Here is a 22776-nt window from a genome sequence, read left to right as displayed (position 1 = left end):
TTCCATTAGTCCAAGGAGAAACAAGATTTAGGTTTTTCCCATCATCTTGGCAGTCTTTTGTTTTACTTTATTATACTTGTTTAAAAATAAAAAACACCCTAGCCTGGCCAGTGTGGCTAAATGGTTGTGCACCAACCTATGAACAAGGAGGTCATGGTTCGATTCCTGGCCAGGGCACAGGCCCTGGTTGTGAGATTGATCCCCAGTAGGGATGTACAGGAGGCAGCCAATCAATGATTCTCTCTTATCATTGATGTTTCTATCTTTCTCTCCCTCTCCCTTCCTCTCTGAAATCAATAAAAATATATTTTAAAAAACCACCCTAAATTGGTGACGATCCACAGTATATATTTTAAATATGCATCTAGTTTTATGTTTATGTGGCTTTATTAAATGTGATACATGTATACTTGTATGTCTCTGAAATGCTTTATGTTCCAACCTCATAGAAAAAGTGAGAACTTAATGTTTACTTTTCTTAAACTTAATACATTTCTTTTGGATTATTCAATTTTCAGGCACCATTATGAACACTTGTGATTTAGATCTACTTCTGTCCTTTGACTTCAAAGATGTTACTGCTGGGACTGATTCTACAGACAAATATAGCTTAAGAGAATGATCTGTACCTTTAAGTTTTTTGTCAATTTGATTCATATGTAGTATAGACTCTGGTTACCAGCTGTCACTGCTATTTTCAAAGTCTATCCATGCCGGGAGCCGGTCCATCCTTGCTGTTTCAAAGGACCTGGCATATATGGCATACTGTTCTTAAAATGTTTGCTCACCTTCTTGGCACTATGTGTTTTAACCAAGGTCTCCTCTCTGAGAAAGGTTGTCTCCCCAGGTAGGGATTTTCCCCTGAAGTTAGGGAGGGAATAAAACCCCTCAACTAAGTGCCAGGCGGGTAATTAATCACTTTAACTATGAACAATCATGCTTAAGCTACATAATCTTTACTCCCTGGAATGGAGATAAGAAACGCCCTAACCTTTGTAATAGAGATTGATAAGATTGAATCAACTGGTATAAATACAGATGTAACAAGACAGCAAGACACAGAACTTAGAAGACAGAACCTACACAGAACCTAGAGACAGAAGAACTTCGCTGGAGAGAACATGGCAAAAGATCCTGGACTGAACCTGACTACAGAAATTGGCAAGAGAACCTGACTAGAACCTGGTGACTGAACCTGGCTGGAGAACCTGGACAGAACCTGGCTACAGAACTTGGCTGGAGAAACTAGACAGAACCTGGCTGAAGAACCTGGCCACAGAACCTGGCTACAGAACCTGGATAGAACATGGCAAGAGAACCTGACTAGAACATGGCGACCGAACCTGGCTGGAGAACCTGGAGAACCTGGCTGGAGAACCTAGCAAGAGAACATGGACACAGAACTTGGCTGGAGATCGTGGCTAGAGATCCTGGCAAGGCTGCTGATCAACTGAACGCTGTCTCCATGTCATTCCTTCTTCGCCGACTCCGTCCACACCTTTGGGGACCCCTGGACCTGCTGGGGCTGGACCCCAGCATATCCATGTTTATGCCCATGTCAGTGTTTTGTAAAAAGCCATTTTGTAAATGTCATTCAGGATTTTCAGGATTTTCCCAGTCTTTTGCAACTGCAAACACTGTTGCAATAAACAATGTGCACATAGTTGTGGTTTACCATGTGTACTTATGTTTGTAAGTACCTGATTCTTATATGTATTTTGTTAATGGCTCTACCATTATCCCAATCAGGTTGAGAATCTTCTTATCTCTCTCACCCTTCTTCATAATAATAAATCGCACACCAAATTCAATCAGTTCTTTATGGCATCCAATCTTTTACTAGAGAGAAAGAAATCATGGTGGTAATAATAATAACAACAACAACAACAATAACTGCTACAACTTGTTCTTGAGTACACATCTTTCCTAAAAAAAAAAAAAAAACTTCTAAAAATTGGTGATGATGGGCAGGAGGTGCTTCTGTAGGTGACTATATTGTTCTTGGAACTTTACATGTGTTATATTTAATTCTCACAATTAGACAGGTTTTATTAAGCCCAGGTTTTCAGATGAGGAGACTGAGTCTTGGGACAAACTAGGAATTTGACCAAATTTACAAAGTAAGCACCAAACCCAGGTTCTGTACCTGAATTCTCTAATTCCTAAACCCATACTTTACCCTCAAATACATAATCTCTCTTTAATGTGTGATGCCGGTCTTTATATGCGGACTCATTATATCTTCTGAATCTACTCAGTGTTCACTACTATGAGGTGAACTACTGGATAGCTCTCCTTCCATCATTCCCTCACATTTCTTCTGCTCATCACTGTCCAATAATCTCACTCTATGCTAATTCAATTACATCATAAGATTACTCTCTCAAGCTAGTATTCATACTTCCTCAACATCTGGACCAACTGTTCTCCCTTGTTGATATCTCTACTGTTTTGGTAGCAATCTCAGGGTATAAGGACCAAGTAGAAATATGTGAAATGAGAAAGGAGGGGGAAGTGGATGCTAAACAGGTAGAGCTCCCAGCCCCTTCCCCCCATCTCAAATAGAGCAGCTTTATTCTTATCTACTTTATGTACAGGGGAGGGGGACAGATGATATTTTGTTTTGGGGAAAAAACTCACATTTTCATAGCTAAAAATAAAATAGAAAACTATTAGCATTGTGGAAATACCAGCTCTCGCTTGTTTACTGCAGTATCCTCAGCACCTAGAACAGTGTCTAGAAAGTACTAAATCAATATTTTTGAAGGAATTAAAAGATGAATGGATTTAATTAATTTTGGCTCCATCGATGTACTAACAGAAACTCTGGGCAAGTTATGAGCCTCTTTACCCCCTCATACTTAGTAGCACGGTGCAGATTCAAAATGTAAAGTACCTCGTACTATGCATGAAACAATGTAACCTCTGGCTTTATTGCTCTCTCTATAAAAAAACTATTTGCTGTTTCATAAATCTAAATATCTGGAATTTTCTGTTTTTTCCCTTTAATTTTTTTCCCCACCAGAGCCACGAAAGGCTTTTCCCACAGTTTTCTCAATCAAACCAGCATTTGACTATTTTATCTGATTGCTTGGCATTTGTCTATTTCCGAGGGTAATGGGAAGTGGAGAAAAATAAGGCTAGTCTGGTACTTTCTGGTTACTTAATAATTTAATAACTTGGTGACTTGATAGAACAGATTAATTATTAAAATCAGACTTAGAACAAATGAAAAGCCACTTTTTTTCTTAGTTGCTATTAAATTTACTTTTCTCTATGCCATTTAGATTAATGGAATATAACTTTTTATCACTTATACAGTGCTTGATATTATGTACCCTTTCCCTTGATAGCATGTTCGATTCTTCTTAGTAGTATTAACTATAAGATAATATAATTGTTAGCAATTTCAAAATTTCTGTCACCAAAGTCAGAGGAGGAAAGCTCTCTTTGCTTAAAATGCATTTCCTGTGCAACCGAAATAGCAATGTGGTTTTAAAGTAGCAACATAATGTGTCTTTGGGAATGTGTGTATATTTTCAATTTGTTTTATCCCAACCCTCAAAAGAAATAAATCTATGGTAGTCAGCTGGCTTCCAAGCACCTTAACCTTAATTTTAAGACCACACTAATCAAGTTTGAAAGAGACAGATGGGCCTGCTTTTCCCTTGCACTGTGTTTATAGTTAAAATCTACATTTGCTCACATAACACATTTAAAAAAATCAGCTGCAGAACTGACATCAGAGAAAGTAATTCCAAATTCTAAATATATATTCTAAAAAAATGGCAACAGTGCAGCATACAAATCCCCTGTTGATAATGACTAAAACCCATTTTAGCAAGAGGAATAAATGTGAAGAAACCTATTTGTGAAAGAGCAAGAATCCTGGAGGCATTTCTGTAGAAGCTGCTGAGGTAGCCCTTGAGGACATTCCTCGCAGCTGATTTCCCTTCTTGCCATCTGTAATCCCAGCCACTTGGAGGTTTCTCTGACTTATCCACTAAAAAGACTAGATCAGGGGTCCTCAAACTTTTTATGGACCCAGCACGCTTCTGCTGCACCACTCTGCTTCTGTCCTCAAACTTTTTAAACAGGGGGCCAGGTCACTGTCCCTCAGACCACTGGAGGGCCAGCCTATAGTTTTTTAAAAAAACTATGAACAAATTCCTATGCACACTGCACATATCTTATTTTGAAGTAAAGAAAAACAAAACGGGAACAAATACAATATTTGTATTTGCATGTGGCCCGCGGGCTGTAGTTTGAGGACCCCTAGACTACATAGACCATAGTTTTTAGATACGGCAAGCAAGCATTCATATCTAATGCTACAAACTGTATTAAACTTCCTAAATATTTGCTGTACTTCCTGGGTGGGGGGGTGGGGAGGGAAGGGGGGAAGAGACAACAGACTAGATTTCCTTGCCTCGTTGATGTCAGGCTTGGCCATAGGAATTGATTTGGCAAATAAAATAAATACGAGTGACTTGTATCACTTCCAGGGGGAAACGTTTAGCTGCAGGGTGTCCTCCACAGTGATCTCTGTTCCCTGTGCCACAAGTTAGGCTATGTTCCTGATAGATGCTGCTCTGACAGCCCATGTCCCAGACTGCACACCCCGTGGTGGAAGGGAGAAATGAACCTTTGAGACTGGGTCATTTGTTACCTCAGCACAACCTAGCCTACTTCTGGCTAATACATGTGATAAGAAGTCATACACCATAATAAAGAAGGTACAAGGGAAAGAAAAACAGGTAGCAGGATTGTGACCGTTACTGGGATTAGAGAAATATAATGTATGTAAACTGCTTGGCATGCACTTTATGATATGTAAAATTATTTAGGCGTTAGACTAATGTTTGAATGTACTGTATATTAAGTGTGTGTGTGGGGATATAGGTAAAATCGTTAATCTGTTAGTGAGTACTAATAGTACAGGAATACTTAAATTTTGTTCTCAGAAAGCAAAGTATTTCTCATTGTAAGCTATAGTAGGCAATAAGACTAGAGGCAGAGGTCATGAATTTATGAAATCAGAAAGACAGGAGTTTAATTCCTGTCTCTACCTCTTCCTAACTGTTCAGCTTGGAATAACTTAAGCTGCAACTCCTCATCTATAAAAGTGGAATGTGGAACCTACCTCAAAGGAAAACAGAGAATGCATGCTGAGGATCTAATATAGTATGCAGCAGTTCAATCAATGCAAATCTCATTATTTTTGTATAGTTTGCATTTTCCTTCTGAATTAACAGAAAGCTAAAATATACAAAGTTTTCCAGTGTTTAAAGCTGTAGTGGCCTAGGGTGGGTTAAAGAGTACTGGTTTCAGGCTTTGGATCTTAATTTGGGACAGAGGATGTTTTTAAAGGTTCTTTAAAAAGAAAGTTTTAACGTTTGACCAAAGAGATCTAGAAAGCTGTTCTGGACACTGATTCAGGAGGTGAGGGTTAACAAAGACATCCTGAAAAGACTCCAGCAGGAGCACTGGGGGCACTAAGAGTGTGACATGCAAGGGGAGGAAGAAAAGGAGTGTGTATGGGATCAATGCAACCTAAGAAAAGAGTTACTGTGCATTGCAATGGTCATTACTGCACATAAAATGTAAATACCTCAAAATATTTACCCATCTGCTTCCGTTTTAGGGCTGCCAGGCCTCTCTGGCACCTAATGTGATGCCTGGGTGAGAAAAGCTGGGAAGCTTCTAAGGTTCTGGAGCATGTGAAGACAATTCCACCTGTGTTTCTCTGAATGTTTTTTTTTGTTGTTTTTTTGTTTGTTTGTTTGTTTGTTTTTCCTGAAAACACTCATTTCTAATGTGGCCATGAGGGGACAAGTAATTTCTTACATGGCAGGATTCTGGTTTCAGCTCATCACTTTTTTTTTTAACAACTAGGCCAATCTTTTTTTTAAAATATATATATATATTTTTTATTTCAGAGAGGAAGAGAAAAGGAGAGAGAGAGATAGAAATATCAATGATGATAGAGAATCACCGATTGGCTGCCTCCTACATGTCCCCCACTGGGGACCGAGCCCGCAACCCAGGCATGTGCACTCGACCGATATCAAACCTGGGACCCTTCAGTCGGCAGGCCGATGCTCTATCCACTGAGCCAAACCAGCCAGGGCACAGCTCACCACTTTTATGCATCATTTATACATGGCTTTCGACATCCAATCATGGTACCAAAGAACAAAATCCTTGGATAAAACATTGTGATGCAACACTAGTTTGATGGCTCTGACTCCAAGTTTTAAAAAATAAGCAGCCATCCCCCCAAATTATATAATCATTATGTAGGCTAGGATTTATTCTCCTGAGTTTCTTGCAGATACCTGCCCATCAAAATAAATTTCTTTTTCAAAAACAAACGGGGTATTATTTCATGGTAAACCACAACTATGTGTACTTTGGGTGTCACTTGTCAGTGATGGAGTTTTTTTTTCTGTCTTTTGCCTTTTCTAAAGCCTAATCCGATTTTTGAGAAACTGGATGCACAAAGTCTATTGGTAGCCTCTCTACCCAGTGACGTTCTGAAAGTATTCCAGCCAGCAGACTCAAGTGTATTCAGAGGGACCAGGAATGGATCTGCAGACTTGAGCAAACCTTCATTTAGGCCCCTTCCACATAGCAGTCTATGGGATCACCACTCTTATGCTGGGGTGATTATAATTGCTGCTAACATGTCTCACCCAACTTAAGAAAAGTTATAGCACAGGACAATTTTAGTCACATGATTAGCCAATGAAGTACTGTTAAACTAGGAAATGATAGTTATACATGCAGGAGTTGTCTATACTTGGTTCTGGAGAAGGGAACATTTAAACGATTTTAAAACCTTGGAATGTATCAGCCTAACTTTCCACTTTCTGAATGGATGCGTTACTAAGGTTTGGCAACTGCACATGATTCATGCATCCTCTGCAGGAGATTTGACTTGGGCAGAGACCCAAGAGATTTCTGCAAGTCAATTTGATCGGATTGGTTATCTAGGCACAATTGATCAAGGATTAAAATAAGAACCTATTGAAATCACAGATTAGCGAAGGCATTATGCCAAAGGCTGTTCCAGTTTAAAAATAGGTATTTTAGGCCAATTTTGATAAAAAGTTAGGTAACTGGTTCAATATGGTGGGATAGAAACATGATTCATAATAGTGGTATTTCTTTGTTAAAGTGGGTTGGGTTTGTACTTTTTCTTCTCCTGACTCTTTGAAGCTAGGGGACTGTGTTTTGTTCATCTTCATAGCACACAGTAGGCTCTCAATAAGTTTTGCCTAATGACAGAATATGGAATTTGAGTAATGGCAATACTTGCCTAATGACTGAACATGGAATTCTGAGTTATGACATTATTAAAAGTCAAAGGCATTCTTAAAAGAGAATATTTGAGGCTTTGTTCTTCTGTACTAAATTATGAACCAGCACAGTAATTAGAGCAGCTGCGTAGTAGAGTTTCCAATTTTATAGGTCTAATTTTGGAAAGTTTTATAGTTGAAACACTGAGTTGTCAAACATACCCAATTTCAATGATCACATTATTTCTTTTTAGTCGATGTCCTTGAATACAAAAACTGTTTTCAGTAAAGAATCTTCTATTCTTGGTTGGTTTCTAAAGCACAAAATAAAAATAAACCTCTATTCTCAATAGGATTTAAATACCAATAAATTATGAGACTCAGTAGGGCTTTAGATTTAGGCTGCGAATGAAGCTTTGTGGTTTAATATTAAAAAACCCTCTTAAATGGTCTTACCTGAATGCTCATTTAGATACTTATATTTAGTATGCATACAAATGCAGATTCTTAAAACTTAATTTTTGTAAAAATCTTCTTGAATACAATTATGCTCCTGAAAAATTTTCCTCTAAATACCCTTGCTAGAATGATTAGCGTTTGAGAACAAAGATGATACAGTGCCCAGTCTTGGCTTGAACACAATGTCTGAGGTCATAATGTCCTTGTAGATAATAAGTATCAAACTACAAGTCATGCGACTCATAACAACGTTTCGATCAATAACAGACTGCATACACACTGCGGTTGTGTAAGATCACAATGAGGCTAAAAAATTCCTATGGCCTCGTCATGTCATCGGCATCATAGTCTCAGAGCACACAACACATAACTCACGTGACCGTGGTGATGCTGATGTAAGCAAACCTACTACACTGCCAATTGTATAAAAGTACAGCTCACACAATTATGTACCGTTCATAATACTTGATAATGATAATAACTGGCCATGTTACTGCTTCACGTATTTACTATACTACATTTTTTATCATTATTTTAGAGCAGGGGTGGGGAACATCTGGCCCGAGGGCTGGATACTTATGGCCCCAAAATCATTTGGTCTGGCCCTGCCAAGGCATGAGAAGTGAATTAATTAAATTTGACCAAATATAGCAGGCTAATTTTTCAAAAATATATATATTTTATTGATTTTTTACAGAGAGGAAGAGAGAGGGAATAGAGAGTTAGAAACATCGATGAGAGAGATGCATCGATCCGCTGCTTCCTGCACACCTCCTACTGGGGATGTGCCTACAACCAAGGTACATGCCCTTGACCGGAATTGAACCTGGGACCCTTCGGTCTGCAGGCCGACGCTCTATCCATTGAGCCAAGCCGGTCAGGGCTACAGGCTAAATTTTAAGTGGACAGTTTGTATGGCCCTCCAATAATGTTATGAATATCCCCATGGCCCTTGGAAGGAAAAAAGTTCCCCACCCCTGTTTTAGCGTGTATTCTTCCTACTTACAAAAACGTTCACTTTCAAACAGTACGCCATAATATGCAGGCAGCAGCCTCAGGCACCTTGGGTTTACTGTGTCTCTTGATTGCATCATTTTCCCTTGTGCTTGATGTCATCTCACGTTGTTTTGTACAGTAATATGCTGTATAGGTGTTAGCCTAGGAGCCAGAGTCTACACCCTAGCGCCTGGGTGTGTAGTCGGCTATACCGTGGGTCTGGGCCAGTGCCCTCTATGATGCCAATGTTCGCACCACGGTGGCATTGCCTAGGGATGCGTTTCTCAGAACACCCGGGACTGTGGTGGGATGACCGCATTCTCTGTGGACTTTCCATGGTTTACCTCGCTGCAGGCTGTCTTGGGCATCCCCCTTGTCCTTTAGCTTATGTCCACTAGAGGGTGAGTGGGAGCGACAGTACAAAACAAAACAAAACAAAACAACAGAAGGTGCTTAGCAAGTCTGCTGAACAGTTTCATGATGGAAATTAGTTTGAGGATCAATTTAGGATTTCTTTGTTCATATTCATCTTGCCTCCTATTGCCATGGATACATATGTTGATTTTTATAAATATAGTATTTATAATGGTAAGTTACAAGATGGCAATATATTATGCTGAGTCTATTTTTACTACTTGAAAAATAAATGCCATCCAGATAACTTAAAGCTGCATTGCGAAAATACACTAGGGTATCCCAGTAAAAGCCTCTTCCAGACATGCAACATCATATATTTGCTTCAGAGTTTAGACCTTCAGTAAATATTTTAGAATTGCATTCCACAAGTGTGAGAAAATATATTCAATTCTAGGACTGGTTCTACTGATAACGCCACAATAAGTGGATCTGTTTATATACCTCAAGTGATATATTTGAAAAATGAAAATAGCACATGTCATTTAAGTCAAGGATTGCTAGTTTTAGCTATCTTCACAGTCCTTAGTGTTAACAGCAGGTATTTGTGCACTGTGGCATGATGGTGCTGGAAAGGTGGTATTGCTCAAAATATTGACCACCTATTATGATGTTTGTAATCCCACCATTGTTAAGTTCATGCTCAGTACGAATTGCCAGATGAGAACAAGATAGGACAGTGGAAACAGAACACTAGGGGCAGTAGGAGATAGAATAAGCCTACTGCAAGAAAGAATGGATGGAAATTATAATCAACTTTAAAATTCAGAGTGTGTATAAAGTCCTAAGTTTGATTGCATATACTTTTGAAGTACTTTATAACTCAGAGTTGTTTATAGGATAAGGGAAGGAAAGATGGAAGGAAGGAAGGAAGGTCTTAATATGATAAATTACTAATTTACATGGATTAATTGTGTTTCTATCTCTGGCATCCAAACACCTCTCCCCTCTTCCCCCAACACAAACTCAGACACAAAAACAAGGACACACAATTCAAGACTGGGAGCCAACGGTTGGCACTGGTCTACTTCTTTTTTTCTTGTACAATATGCCTGTTTCTTTTTTAAAAAACACGCAAAAACACTTTTATAGCTACTGTTTTCTTTCTTTTTGTAACCATAGACACTCCCACGTAGCACCAGCTCAGTTCCAGCCAAACTGCGTGCATTTTTAAATAAAGAAAACAGGTCTTCTAGTTCTGTGTTAGCCAAGTCACCTCCTTTACTGCCGGTGCTAATGCTAAACATGTAATAAGACTTTATTGTCATGAGCAGGAATCTGCTTTGCTAATTAAACGCAGCTGTCAGTAATTACGACTTGTCAGTGTAATCTATTTTAGGGAGCGCTACTTTAAATAATAAAAGATGGGCCTGATATTGAGAGGGTGGGATAGGCAAGGTGACCGCTTACTTCCCCGCCAGAAGCTCATTCTTTTTTCTTTCTTTTTTTAAATGACGAATGAGGGGCTTCGCTGTGAAGAATACTTACCTGGGTTATTCTGTACTTCTTTAGTGCCTGAGTGCTAAAAGTTTGCAGTTAAATAGTTTGTAGAATATACCTGTAATCTAAATGTCACCCCCTTTTGTAACACCAACCAGGACTGCGACTCTCACAGCCAGTGCATCGTGATGGCAATCTGGAGGAAAAGCATCGTGGTGAAGTCACTACAATCTCTACCATCAAATGCTGAGTTCAGTCTAAATGCACCTTCTAATTGCTCACAAACGGGATTAGACACGGAACATCACTTTGACAAATGGGGAGGGGGGTTAAGTAACTGTTTCTTGTATGCATTTTTCACTGATATCCGACCAGGTTTTTTTCTAAGAAAATGCTTAGCATTCAGTTTAGGTCTCTGAAATGTGTAAATTTAAAAAATCATGATGTTTGCTTCTAATACTAATTTATCTTAACGGACTCCGAAATGAACCTCCAACTCCTTAATAGCTCTACAGCTGCGTGACTAAAAGCAATGTCAGGGCAAGGGTAATGATGGCAGGCTGATGTGCTCCGCGGGATAGGTGCTGGGGTGCCACAGATGCTGGCAGAATCCAGGGTCTAAGGGGAGCAGACCTTTGCCCTCACCTCCCCTGACATTTAAAATGAAAGTGGTGGCAGTGGGAGGGGGAGGGCACTGGAGTCTCCAGGGGTGAAGTGATGGGGTGGTGGAAGGATCAATGGGGAAAAAATAGCACAGCAGGGAGGATGAGGGAGGCTTGGCACACACGTGGCTTTACCCCACACAGGCCAAAAAGACTTATCACACCGCTCACAGCGTCCTGACTGCCTCATCCTTCTTCTCCCACCATCTGGTTTATATCCAACACTCCAATAGTCCTCGTGTTGCTAGATAATTAATTATCTTGTTATAGGCCCCAACAAGTTTGGCAGCTATTCTTCTGAATATAGCACATTTAAATATAATTAATAATTTGGGTGTTCATCCCAGGTGAAGGGGGAAAAAAAAGCTTTCCAGATGGAAAATAATTTTAAAAACACCTACCTAAATGTATTTTTCAAATATAGTCAGCAAAACACGCCAACACATTTCTTTTCCCAGTAAGCCTCCATTGGGGAAGGGATGCATAGTCCAGTGGGAATGGTATACATTCTCCCTTTTCCATAATATAAATTCTGATCTCGTTACTGAGAAAATGGGGGTTATTCCAGATAGTTCTAAAAAGTAAATAAATAAAAAGTCCAAGTGATGAGCAACTCAGGCAAAGAAAGAACCCATTGAATAGCCATTGAGCTCCTTAAAAAGTAGGGTTTATTCAAAGGGAAAACCCAAGAATATACACATGGATAGTTGTGAAAGTTTTTTGCTTTCATGGGTTCTAACAACCACAATGTCAGTGCATCCCTAAATCGCCCATTTTATGCAGAACTCAGGCTTTTCCATCAGCTGATCGTTTTCCTGGAATATAGTAGGTGTTCAGTGAATAACTGCTGAATGTATGAGTAATGATTTTGAACACTGTCATGATATGGTTTCTTGCTGCCCACTCCAGCTGGCTGAAGTTGGTATTACTTGGTGGCAAGAGTTTAACAGCAGGGCCAAAGATATAGTTATTGTTTAAATACTATATTAAATGTATTAATGTTTTTAGAAATAGTGCACTATATTTTGTATATTGTTTTTAAGTAATAATATATTTTCATTTTTGAAAATAATTTTTATTTTTTTGTATGTAGGGTCATTCACCAGGGAATGACAACACATATTTTAAAAATGCTGGCTTTTAAATATTAATTAACAGGCCATTTCCATTTCTTTTGTACTAGATAAGATTTTTAATATGATTATCATATGTTATTAGCAATTTTGTGTGTGTGTGTGTGTGTGTGTGTGTGTGTGTGTGTAAGTTTATTGAGTTTTCCAATGTGGTGATGGTGAAATTATTTCGTTTCATTCTTACTTCAAATCTTAAAAGAGAAAAACTGATTTTTATATCAATATAAGCAGATACTCATAATTGGTTAGATATGTTTCCTGCTTTATAGGGGAGAAGTCAGCTTAAATAGGTAATATGATTATTAGATATATTTAAAATAATTTGAATAGAAGAAAAACTCAGAATGAGCACATGGACTTTTATGGAACTTTCTGACGCTTTCTGAGTCTGCAGGTAGAAAAAAAACAACTACCTAGTTCCCTATAGACCATTATTAGAGAAATGGAGACTTGAATCTACTCTTAAAAATTAAAGTCTTCCTAGATGGATGCTTACTATGGACACTTAGAAGACTGGAGAAGAGGGGAGATGGGGAATGAAGGGTGGGAAGCAAGTTCTCCCCAATCACTGGCAGAACTAGGCCTTCTCCCTCATGCTCTGCGCTCACCCCAGCTTCTCTCCATCATCTAGTACGTTGAACAGTACCTGTTCCTTTACCAGCTGGCTTTGCTCTCCAGCTTGTAAGTTTCTGGAGGGCAAGGACAAAGTCATTTATATCCTCAACACACTTCCTGGTACACAGCAGTTGCTCAATAGTGTTTACTGAAATAAATAAGTCAGCAAGAAAAAGGCAGATAAACATTAGCAAGGCAGAAGGGAGAATAAGATGATTATTTACTTCTCCAATAGAACTGTATTTAGTACTTCCTCTATTCCAGACACTATGCTAGGCAATGAGGATATTGACAGTGGTGTGGGTCGCGGTTGGTGGGCTACAAAGGGAAGGGGTAAGAAAACAGAGAGAAGTGAGGAGGAAGAGAAGTTAGACAAGCAGAGAGCACTTTCGGCAGAGGGCCAGCGTGTGCGTGTGCAAAGGCGTGGAAGTACGAAATAGCATGCTCTGTTCCTCGCTTGGCATCTACCAAATGTATGCACTTTGTGCTGGAGTGACAAGAGATGAGTCCCAGGCTGGGCCATTGGAACAATACTGGCTTCGAAGGCTGAGGTAGTTTGCACTTTACCTGGAAGGCAAAGGGTGCCGCAGGCTATTAAGCAGGGACGTTACATGAGGAGGTAGGCGGAGTTTGGGAAGAGTTTTAGAAGCACTGACAACATTGGAGACCTGAAGCTAAGAAGGAGGCTAGTGTCATCGGGTGAGTTCTGAAGACCTGAGCTTCAGCAGTAGCAATGGGGTGGTGGGAAGGGAGGTGTTAGGAGGCAGGGTTTTCGTGTCTTGGTGCCAGACTAGAGGAGCAGTAGGAGAAATACAAGATGACCCGTAGGTACCTGTGTCCCTACTATGATCCTTGTAACTACATATTCTTGGTAGCTCACTTTTCTTGGGTGTATGGACAGATGATGTTGCCAACACAGAATAGCAAAATAACATAAACTATTTGAAAAGAGGTAACATTAGAAAAGTAATAATGTATAAAAATTCTCAAGCCCTTGATCTTATTTTGGTAAGTACAGAGTTGAGAGTTCCTTATTAAAAGGATGCCAGTGTTTATGGAATTCAGAAACCCCTAAACTAAATGCTGTTAAAGTAAAAATTGTCTAGTCAGTGGACCAAGTATGAGAATAAGATAAATACCTGATTAAGAAAAAAATAATTCCATCTGTAGAAAATCAGGCAATCATAATTACAGCTAATATTTATCATTTTATGATGTGCCAGGTACCAGGACAATGGGAATAATGTTCTTGACTTTAAAGAGTCAGTTATCAGGATTAAGTGGTCACTGCACATCTAGTCACACTTTGGGAACAGAGGACTAAATAAATGTGAAATAAAAATACTGGAATGAAACAAAGTATTCCTACTAGCTAGCAATCCATGTGCTGGCCCACCATCTCCTCATACACCCTCATCTGTCCTGTTTTCTGCCTCCACCTCCTCCTGACATCCCCCCTGCGGAATCCCTCAGCTCTCGGCTGTCCAGACGGAGATGTCCACAGGAAGAAGCTCTGTGTCTGCCCCATGATACCACACGCCACAGTACCAGGAAATACAGGCGACAGGACAAACTGACATAGAGGAACATTAGTTTCTAAGCTTTCCAAGTCTGCAAAGTGAGGATAGCTGGGTGGCTACCAGAATTGAATGTTATCCCCACCAAAAAAAAAACAACACACAAAAAAACTAAGAATAAAGTTAAATTTAACCTTTTAAATCAAGTTACTCAAATTTAATTACCAGAGTTAGGAAATAGATTGTTCCTTGAAGCCATGCATTCTATGTGGTATAAAAATATAAAAGAGCCTGGCTGGTGTGACTCAGTGGATTGAGCATTGTCCCATGTACCAAGAGGTCACCAAATTGATTCCTGCTCAGGGCACATGTCCAGCTTATGGACTCGCTCCCCAGTAGGGGGTGTGCAGGAGGCAGCCAATCAGTGTTTCTCGCTCATCAATGCTTGCTCTCTCTCTCCCTCCCTCCCCCCCCACTCTCTCCCTTCCCCTTCATCTCTATCTAAAAAAGTCCATAAAATATATATATATACTAGTATATATGAGAAAGAAATTTTTATGTATCCTAATACTTCAACCAACTCATATTAGTTATATAGATAAATATAAATGTTTCAATGCTTTTATCAAACCTTTTGTTCTTCCCCATTAGTCATATCTGTATAAGATGATACATCATCCAAAGACTTGTGTGAGCATGTTCAGCTGGGCCCTGCAAGAAAAAATTGTGAAGTGGCTGTCGCAAAAGTCTCCTCTCAACTTCTGTGCTTGACACAGGCCTTTAAATCAAGTAACACTTGAATCAAGCTTAAGTCTGTAACATGTATTTCTTCTCTTCATATCTTTCCCTTAACAGTCAGAGAATCCACAGAACATATGCTTTATAATGGAGTACAACCAATTCTCATAGATAGAAGGTAGCTAGATCTTATTTATGGTGAGGCACATTAAGAATTACTGTGATTTTTTTCATTGACTTGAATTAGCTATGGCAAAGAGCATTACAGTGGCATTTTCATATGTTCAAAAAAAGTTCCCCAAACTATACTCAAATAGTAGATTGTTAATATTTATGACAGCACAGTTATGCTACTTATTTGGCAGTGTAAGGATTCTGTTATTTAGTGTTAATTATATCTTATGTGCCATTTTAAAATAAAACGTACAATTACAGACAGTTTTCCTTTTGCCGACTTCTAAACTTAAACATTTTAATCAGTTGATTATTTCGTCATTTTTCTACCTCAGGTCCTTCACTCTCATGAAGATTATTATTATTCCACAGGGTTTCATAGGTAGTAATGTCCTAAGACCCTCATGAAAAGGGAAAAATTCTATTCAATATTAAATCACAATCTTAAATCTATGCAATTATAAAGACATTTAAAGTTTCTTGACCTCTGGAGTAGCAACTTCTAGAATACTCCCCTTCAGGGCATGCAGTAAACATTAATTGGATGCCTGCTGTATGCCACGTGGGTCAGAGCAGAATCAGTCTCATTTCACACTTTCATATACAACTTTGCTGGTCCTTTTGACAAGTACCATAGCGTAACATGTAACATTGACTTCTGTGCAAGAAGTTCACCTTGTAAGGATATTATGGGAAGCATAAAACATCCAGTACCAGAACCTCTGAGCTATTAAAACTACTTAAATATGGCATCAGTTCTTAGGTTACCTAATTTAAAAGTAGCTGAATCTCAGAAAATTATTGAGTCCATTAAAAACTACATTAAGTTATAGCGCTGTTCTAGTACCGCTCTAGTTCAGGTTATGTTGGGCTGCGTGACGATCGCCTTCCTTAGGAATTCCCTAAGAATTCATTCTGAGTGCCCGGCTGGCATGGCTCAGTGGTTGAACTGGGAGGTTACGTGTTCGATTCCTGGTCAGGGAACATGCTCATGTTGTGGGCTCCATCCCCACTGTGGGGCATGCAGGAGGCAGCTGATCAATGATTCTCCCTCATCATTGATGATGTTTCTATCTCCCTCTCCCTTCCTCTCAGAAATCAGTAAAAATATGTTAAAAAAAAAAAAAAGAATTCACTCTGAAAACCATCACAAATCTCAGTTACTAGAATGCATTTGCTTTACAACTTAACTCACTCCCCACTTGGACCCTTATTTAAGTAAACTTTAAAAGTACCTGTTGAAGAGCAGTGGCATAGCCTAGTGGGCTGTCTGGGCTCTAAGGGCAGCTCTGTTGTTTATTAAATGTGGAGGCGAGCCATTTATTTAGGCTCACTTTCCTCATCTAAACAGGGATAATAATACCTACTTACTTCCTCTCGTGAAGTGGGGGCTAGCACGGTGGCTACCAGAATTAAACTAGTTACTATTAGCAGAATTCTTAGACAGTATCAGGCACACATTAAAGGTTATCACACGGGTTTCTTAAATAAGTTGTTCAAAAAAGTTTAGTATAGTCTCAATTTTTAATATCAAACTAGTTGAGCATTTGTAAGCACTATTATTAGATGACACTGAGTTCACAAATCACATAGGTCACAAAAGAGACTCTCTTCCTATTTGTCAAAGTTATCAGACAAATAATATAAACATAAATAAATACACAAACATTATCTTCTATATGTATAAGCATATGTATATACATACACAACATATCTGACTCCCATGCAAAATCTAGGCAAAGTGGTCTAAAGTCAAACCAACTAGTCAACCATTTCTTTATACTAACAGCTTTCTTTCATAGAAGTTTTCAAGAAGATAGAAAATAATCTATTGTACCACATAGTAATTAAATAAGACATGAATAATGGAACTTGCATATTAGATTCAGAGATGTTCATTTATCCTGCCTAAACATTATGTGGATCTTCAGGTATCTTTTGCTTCTACTTTTGATAAGTTGTTAGCTGCTCTGAAATGTTTTTGAGTAGATTAGTGATGCTTATGTGTACTTAATAATATCGTCCTTTAATTGTACTTTTGCTATAAAGGTAAGGATAACATCATGACTCAGGAACAAAAACTGATCTACAGTGAGAAAAATATTTCAATAATAAAATTGGATTCTAGGAAAAAAAAACTTTTGCTGGTTTTAAAAACTCATATTAAATTCACAGAAAAAAAGTAAAACGTAGGCTTTCTCTAAATAGTGATGATTTAGGTCATAATGGAAGTTTAACTAGTTATTTTGGTTTTGAGATCTCCCTTCAAAGACAGGACTTAGATGAAGATAAATCTGTGATTTGAATAATTATTCCCTTAACTTGAGTTATTCTCTTTTCAAACTTTTACCTTTTCTTAAAGCAAAACTAACTATAATTCCATTACTAAACTATAACTCCTCATGCAATTGCAATAATGTCAGAATATGAAAATATTTGAAAAAAGTGTTTAAAAATTCAAAAACATATGCATATAAAGAACAATAAAATATATAAGAATTCATTTCATTTCAATCACACAAACCTAGCATTACTGCCCGTACTCTATTCCCAGAGTTTTCAGCAGCATTTTTTAGCAAGCATTCCTCTTCTGCCTGCTCCCTTAACTAGGAAGTTACCTTGAAAGTTATTTCATTCATGAATAAAAGTCTCTAAAATGAAAGACCATCCGGCCAGACATATCAAAAGAGTCAAGGAAAATGCTCCTCAACTAAAATTTCCTAAGATATTTCCATTTGTCTAGAAAATCCTAAATAACCATTTTTATTAACTTGATGATTTACATAGTAGAACTGCACTTTTAAGGGATGTTACTGTTTCCAAGATTATAAAGAGATAAGAAAAGGAGCAAAATGTTTGTTGTTTCCTGTGAATTTGAGTTTGCTTTTCTAATGTAACAGGAATATTTGCATTTACTCATAAATGAATACTACTGACATATACAGATTGGGCACTGTTCCATAGAAGTCAGACACAGAGAGCTAGAGCAATGCCCAGATAGTTATATTTCTCCAGAGTATTCAAAGAGCAAGAAGATTAAAGTCAATATCAGTTCTCTGAAGTTGAGTCATATCTAAATAAATGATGTGGTGAGTTAAGAATATTGGTGGGATTTATGGGGAAAGAAAGTTGGCGGATTGACATCTGTATGATTTTTGAATCAAGAACTCTTTGTTGGCCACCTACTTTGGGCAAGATGCTGCTTCCCTGAGTAAGCCACTGCTCCGCAGGCCTTTTTACACAGTGTAGGAGTAAGCATCTTGCTGCTACTGAAAATCCTTTCTTGTTTAAAATAACACCCAGCTCAGCTTTGCATATTGTGTGTGCTCATGTGTTCAATAAATACTTTTTGAATGAGGGAAAATTCAGTGAGTAAGAAGGTTATTCATTCAAAAACATCTGTGTATGCCTGCAAAATGGTAAGGACAATGATGCAGGCATAATCAGCACACTGTAGGCAGCACCTTCTCACAAAGATCTCAAAGGAAGCAACTTCCAACGCTGAAATCTAAACAGGAGGTCTGGTTTAACCTGGCAACCACGATCCTAGAACTTCTGTGAAACTCCACTGAATACTATGCTTATAATTTCCCAGATAACCTACTTTGTGCATCTATTTGAATATATCATTTTACATGGTTAATGTGTCTATAGATTTTTATTAATGGAGAAAAGACTACTTAAAAACAGTGGAGAGTAATTTGAAAGGGGCCAGAGCAGCTTTCCTTTCTTCACTGTTAAAATTCCCTGCACTCGGAGGCAGTTAAATGTAAGCAACAGTTTCCTTCCCATCATTATGTTGCTTGTAACATCCTTGTGTGTCTCCTTCAAGTCACTGGTGAGCGAGCCACGTCACATTCCTAGAGAAGCCTCCCTTGCTGCTCACTCAGTCCCTGGAAGCGAGGACCATTTGTACACACACACAGGGAGGAAGGTGTGTAGTATTGTTTTCCTTTCTCCTTTTAAGAGCTTCACTAGGAAAAACCACCAGGATAACTTAAAAAAAATCTGCTACATCCCACATAATTGATACCAATGAAAAACATTTTAAACATAGTTTTGCTATCCAAATTTGTAATCGCCTTATCTTCTCAACTTTTTACTTGGCATAGAAGTTGAATATATTTGAAATAAATTGTAATGGGGAAACATTTGTCAAAAGCCCTGGAATATGTCAAGACTACTGAGCAAAAGCTCTCAGAAGCACCAGCTTTGCATCACTTCCAGCAAGGCAGTCTAGAAAGGAGCAACCATTCCAGAGAGGACGCCCACCCGCTCTCACTCCCACACCAGCCCGACCCCGCATGCTATTTATCCGACTAAGTTTACATACACCAGAGAAGAGCTACAGTGCAATTAAATGCATCCACGAAGTCATATGATATGAAGCATTTTGCAAATATTAAACTTCCCCTGAAGGGATCACCGTTTCCCATGAAGAAGCTGGTGCTCAGGAGAGGGAGGGAAGTTGGGAGGAGGACCGACCTACCGGGCTAGGACCGGGGAGAGCAGGGATCTCAGCAACCGCTCCCTTGGGTCGGTGCCCAGAAGCGCTCAAAGGAGGGGAGCCGGAGAGCAGAGCCCCCCAAGTTGAAGTGACTGGAGTTCCGGCTGAGGGTAGCTCGCTGCGCGCCAGGAACCGCCAGGTAGAGGCATCCACAGAGGCTGGGCGCTCCTTCCTCGCTTCCCCAAAGCAAGGCTGCTGCCCAAGTCCCAGGAGCAGGACTCTGAGAGCGCCAGCCAGAAGCCAAAGCGACCTCGTGCACCTCTGAGTAATAACAATGTGACCACCCCTTTATGGCAGCCAACTCCGGAGTGTGTGTGTGTGTGTGTGTGTGTGTGTGTGTGTGTGTGTGTGAGAGAGAGAGAGAGAGAGAGAGAGAGAGAGAGAGAGAGAGAGAGAGAGAGAGAGAGAGATGGGTGGGACGGGTTGCGTGAACTAGGGGGCGGGGACTTGGGCTTGGAGGGGTGGAGGCCAGATGGGGAGAATACACCCCATCTTTCACGTTCACGGAGCCTCTGCCTGACCTCTGCCTCGGACCTCGCAGACACCCACCTCCCCCAAAGCCGTCTTGCATTGCAGGCGGCAGCCCTCCAGCCACCCCGGGGAAGTGGCCAAGCGCGAGCCCCCAAACTCTGGCGAGTGCCATTCAACGCGTGTTGCCTCTCAAAGAGCACCGAGCGCTGCACCCGCCTCTGGACGAGACACGAACTGACACCGATGACTCTGAATTCACCCCAGGAGGCGCCCCGTCGTTTCCCATCCCGCACTAGTTTAACGCAGAGACCCAGCGAATGTCTCAAAAGTCTTTCCAGGCAGTGCCCGGCAATGCCGAGCCTCACCAAAGTACTTAGGCTGGCATCGCCTGGGTGTCTCTCCTGGTCGATTCCCTCCCTGCCACCCCCCATCTCATTTCCCCCCAAATCTACCAGCTTTCAGCCCACCGTGTATAAGCCCCTCCCTGGCGCGGAGCGGGCGGCTCGCAGGGCTTACCGTCGTCCCAGGCGGTGGCGGCGGAGGCGCGGCGGGAGCCCAGGGCGCGGGCAGGTGGCGCCGGGCCCCGGCGGCTCTGGCAGTCCCTGCGGCGGTTGGGCCAGTAGTTTCGGCTGCCCGGGCTGGCGCGGCGGAGAACGAGCGGCGTGAATGCGAGCGGGAGAGCGGGCTCTGCGTGCGCGCGGGAGAGTCCGAGGCAGGCGGGCCCCGCACGCCGGCGGCGATGGCAGCGCGATGGCGCGGTCCGGGCCAGGCGCCGGGAGGAGGCGGAAGCGGCGAGAAGTGCGCAGCGGAGTTTAGGGAGCGATCCCTGCGCTGCCCCGGGAGACGGGAGCCAGGTGCGGCAGGGCGCGCTCCCGCGGCGCGGGCACGGCATGGGCGGCCGCCGGAGCTCGTGTCCGCGCGGTGCCGGGGCCCGCGGCCGCTCGGCGGGAGGAGGGGCGCATCCTTCTCGCCCCGCACGGGCACCGGCGCGTCTGAGCGCGGAGGGCAGAGTCTTTGGCGTCCCCGGCGACAGTTCCTAGGGCAGCCTGCTCCCTCCTGATTCGCCCCCCCAAAAGCAACGATCCGCTGGGTTCTTCCCTTCCCGGGTCGGAGTCACCGGTGCCAAGCTGTGCGGGCGCCCCGCTCCCCGCGGCTGACGCTGTCACGGCCGCCGCCCGGCCCCCGGCGCGCCCCAGCCGGCAGCTGCCTCCCAGGGACGTGCCCAGCTGTGTGTGCGCGTGTGTGTCTAAGCGAATCTCTTCCCCTCCATCACTCGGCGCGCGGGAGGGACCGGTCCCCGGGTCCCGGGCGACCAGCTGCGGAGTGGCTGCCAGTCCACACCCTCGGGGCTCTCTCCCTACCCACCCCGCCCCTACTCCGGCTCGTCCTCTCCCTCCGTTTCCAGCTCCTCCTCCCGCTGCCGCTCCCCGGCTCCCAAAGGCGGGGGAGAAACCTCCACGTCCAGGGCCGGGAAGGGTGGGGAAAGAAGCGCAGGTGTCTTCCTGGGAGAGGTGGGCGCACACACCAGAGCGGCGCCCTGCAGGGGGTGGGCAGGGTTTTAGGCAGGGAAAGGGGAGGAGAGGATGTAACCGGAGGTGGAGGTCCTGCGGCTGAGCCCCACGCGTCCTACCCAGGTGCGGGAGCCGCGGGCCAGCTGCACGGTGTGGGGGGGGGGGGGAGGGGGGCTGCCCTCCAGCCCCACCCCCAGGTGGGTTGAGGTCGTGGCCTGGAGAACCCGCGGAAGTGACCTGAGAGGCAGAACCCGGGGACATGGAAGTCCGAGGGACTCCATCTCTGAGTTGTTGAGATCGGTCTCTTTGGGGTAACGGGGGCCTGCGCCTGGAGCTCGGGGGCACACAGGTGTCCAGGGATCTGGTGTGTGGCTCCAGCTTGCCGGGCTGGAGAGCTGAGTCTGAGGGTTTGCGGGATGGCAGCGGTGGCTCTCAGGCTGCTGTGTGCCTCCGGAGTCGCAGGGGGCGATCACCGCCTAGCTGGGAAGCGGAGATCAGGGCGTTTTTCCAGGTCCAGATCCCGAACTCACCTTCCCAATTCAGTCCAGGTCCCTCCTACCCCTTGCTCCCAGCAAACACAATGGGCCCAGGGGCTCTATGAACTAGTTGGTTACTGTGCTCATTGCCTGGTGGAAAGGATCCCGCCTGATCTGAGACTAATGGGCTGCTGCTTCTCCCAACCCCAGCCCCCTCCTTTATTTAATAAAGTTTTACCCTGTGGAGTTTCCTAAAAAGAAACCTTTTTTTTTTTTTTTTTTTTTTTTTGGCTGTTGAGCTGTCAGGTCTCTATGTAATTTCACAGTTAAATGCAATACACAGGAACGTCCTTTAGGCGGGG

The 22776-nt window shown here is 42.0% G+C and overlaps 1 protein-coding gene across 7 annotated transcripts in view; it reads right to left on the bottom strand.

Annotated features, from left to right (window-relative positions):
- HS3ST5 (heparan sulfate-glucosamine 3-sulfotransferase 5) overlaps positions 1-21777 on the bottom strand; it is a 253186-nt gene extending 231409 nt beyond the window's left edge. For 6 of the 7 annotated variants that reach the window (XM_059700647.1, XM_059700649.1, XM_059700644.1 and 3 more), the window contains exon 1: positions 20944-21777. The gene's annotated coding sequence lies outside the window, so the exon portion shown is untranslated. Of the gene's footprint in view, positions 1-19938; positions 20300-20943 lie in introns of those variants that run through there. The other variant, XM_059700651.1, reaches the window with a different exon arrangement.
- Between the last annotated feature and the right edge of the window lie 999 nt (positions 21778-22776).

Source organism: Myotis daubentonii, chromosome 6, assembly GCF_963259705.1.
Source record: "Myotis daubentonii chromosome 6, mMyoDau2.1, whole genome shotgun sequence".
Lineage (NCBI taxonomy): Eukaryota > Metazoa > Chordata > Mammalia > Chiroptera > Vespertilionidae > Myotis > Myotis daubentonii.
Note: the sequence above shows the minus strand (reverse complement) of the source record. Positions and strands in the feature narration are given on the sequence as shown.